We start from the raw sequence: 3,005 nt of genomic DNA on the forward strand, positions 1-3,005 counted from the left end.
GTTAAAAGAGCATTGTCGTCGAGGCCACCCCAAACCCTTGAAGCGTTGTGTCGAGGCGATCCCAAACCCTAGAGAAGTAGCGTCGAGGCCACTAACATGATTCCTTATTGTGATTAGCTAGCTAGTTCTACGTTTGCCACTAATATATATGCATCTGTACCATGTTTGAATAATAATTGACATGTTGTAAATATTTGCAGAAACTATGGAGCACTACCGAGACGAAGCAACAGAAGCGATGTTGGGGGAGATGATCGCAGAAGGAACTGATGTTGTTGCGTCATTTTTCATCGACGTCGTTGGTGAGGAAGGACTGGGTGAAGAAAAGGGCTATGTTCATGATGGCTCCGGCCCATTAATGCCGGTACAAGAACAGGGCTATGTTCATGATGGTTCCGGTGATGACCCAATGAAGGTACAAGAAGGAGACCATGCTGACTGTTCCGGCGACCGAACCGAGTCCGGCCAGGTATATATATATTAGTTAAGCCCGTGCTGACTAGTTAATTGATGCATTCATTGTTTTAGTATATGTACACATATTAATTACTCTCGTCTTTCTTCCTTTTAATTTCTAGCCCTCCGCATCGAGCACAACTTCGGCAAGGAGACGAGACCCGAAGAAAAAGTTGAGCTCGGATGAAAGATTTGAGATCATAGAAATCGCGCCCGATGGCGAACCGATTGAACCCATCCGGACAAAGAACGCATTTTCTGCTCAGCGCGGGGTTCTTGTTAGGGACAAGATCCCGATCAGCATCCAACAATGGTATAAGCCTAAGGACGACCCTGAGGTGTCTTATGTCAATGATATGCAGAAAGAAGATCTTTGGGCTCAGCTGAAGGCAAATTTCACCCTACCGCCAGAGGAGGATCCGGAGAAGCCAGTTAAAGAGCAATTAATCAAGTCTTGTGCTCTTAAGAAGATGGCAACCCTATTCAGGAGGTGGAGGAAAGAGTTGAACCATTTTGTCAAAAAAAAAAGACACCAGAATTCATCGGCAAATATGAGAAGATCAAAGATCACTGGCCCGCATTTGTGGCCCACAAGACATCGGAAAAGAGTAAGAAGATGTCGGCAATGAATAAGCAAAATGCTACGAAGAAGAAGCTTCACCATCGCACGGGGTCAGGTGGCTACCTCAAAGCCCGACCTAAGTGGTCCAAGGCTGAGAATGATCTGCTTGAAAAAGGGATCGAACCAGAGACAATGAGATGGCCAGACCGTTGCCGGACTTGGTTCTTCAGGACTGGCGGAACCTTGGACCCTGTATCAGGGATGTGCCGTTGGACGGACGAGCAACTGGAAATATCAGTCAAGAACCTTCGGAAGTATATCAATGTAGCGCAGAAAGGGACGTTCATACCAGACAGGGAGAAGGACGAGCTCACAATGGCCCTCGGGAATCCTGAGCACCCTGGACGGACACGAGGCACGCCAGGCTCCATTTCGTGGAAGGTTGGTTTTTCGGACGCAGAGGGTTACAAAACCCACGAGAGGAGGAAGAAACTGGAGCAGGGCCAACTGCAGGCGCTGCACGAAAGGGTAATGGGGCTAGAGGAACGAGAAGAGGAACGAGAAGTAGCAGATCGCAGCAAACGACCTGCCGAAGCTTCCCCCGAAGCTACCCCGCCATCTCAGCGGAGAAGCAGCGTGGCTTCCACTGAGTTGCTTCAGCCGGAGCATGTCTTGACGGCTCCTTCCAGCTATCCCGTGGATGCTATCACGGAGTCTCAACATTGCCACATTATGGCGCGATGGATGAATTTGGATGGGCCACGTTTGCTAAACGTGGGCGTGGAGCGACGAAGCGTGCGGGCAAGGAAGAGTGTTTTTGGATGGGCCACGTTTGCTAAACGTGGGCGTGGCACTGATCCGAATGCCCGCAAAGCCCTTGGTCTGTCTCCGGTTTGCGAAAAAAAGTTACGTCTCGAAACGCCGAACAAATCGATGCAGACCCGTGCTAGATGGCAAAACACAACCGGACCGCTTGGTCTGGACAGTTTACGGGCGATTTGAGGGTCGACGAAGCAGTTGTCCTTCAAGATTCTGGGCTCCGTGCTCTTAAAGTGGGGACTCCAACTGGGCATCACGAAATAACCAACAGGCCACAAAGCAGCAGCTACATCGTCGTGTAGCTCCCTCCGCTGCTCACGGTGCCAACCAGCGCCTCTGCCCACGCCGCGTCTAGCGGCCATACGCATGGCATGGCTGAACCGACGTCGGCGTGATGGATCTTCCGAGTGTGTCGCCACCGTCAGTGTCGAAGGCGATGGCGTTGCAGTATCGGCTCGCCTCGAAAAAGAGGCGTAAAAGTGCATGTCGACATGATCGATCAATCTGGGAGGGTAGGGATTTCCTTCCTCAGACCTCCGCTGCAAGGATGGATCGCATCTGAGCACGGAGAAGTAAAAGAAGTCAGAATAATATTACACATTACAGTTCACTACTGGAGTCGACCTATACGCCGGGTGCCACGGACACTCGGCGGTTACATATGAGCACATATTACAAGCATATAAAATTACAATCCCAGCTTTAACAGAGCTCATCCAGTGTAAAGTAGAATAGCACTGAGCAGGTACGTGTATGAAGATATGAGGTCACAAGTCAAGGACAAGGCAGGATTTTCTAGCGCCCCTTGAGGTTTACGAGGCTCATATCATGCACATGGCTTTCCCCGGCTCCGTAGTTACGGTGTGCAAAGCACATAGGCTCTTTTGGCTGCGGGAGCTCAATGTCTTCATTATCCAGGTTTGCTACCACCCAAGACATGAGGGGGCGAGCCTCTGGGTCGTCCTGCACCGACAAGAGTCCGATATGGATGCATCGTAGAGCTTCAACGAGAGAGCAACCCTCAACGATGGATGACTCGATTAGATCCATCACTTTCCCATCCTTCATTAAGCTCCACGCCTGCATGAAACCAATCATGTCATTCATCAGTAGTACCCCCCCCCCCACCCCCCTTATCAGCTGAGCAGGTAGGCTCTGATCACTAAAA

General features: G+C 50.4%; 1 pseudogene; it reads right to left on the reverse strand.

Annotated features, from left to right (window-relative positions):
* Positions 1 to 2,410: 2,410 nt before the first annotated feature.
* LOC119293054 overlaps positions 2,411 to 3,005 on the reverse strand; it is a 3,709-nt pseudogene continuing 3,114 nt past the window's right edge.

Source organism: Triticum dicoccoides, chromosome 4B (assembly GCF_002162155.2).
Source record: "Triticum dicoccoides isolate Atlit2015 ecotype Zavitan chromosome 4B, WEW_v2.0, whole genome shotgun sequence".
Taxonomy (NCBI): domain Eukaryota; kingdom Viridiplantae; phylum Streptophyta; class Magnoliopsida; order Poales; family Poaceae; genus Triticum; species Triticum dicoccoides.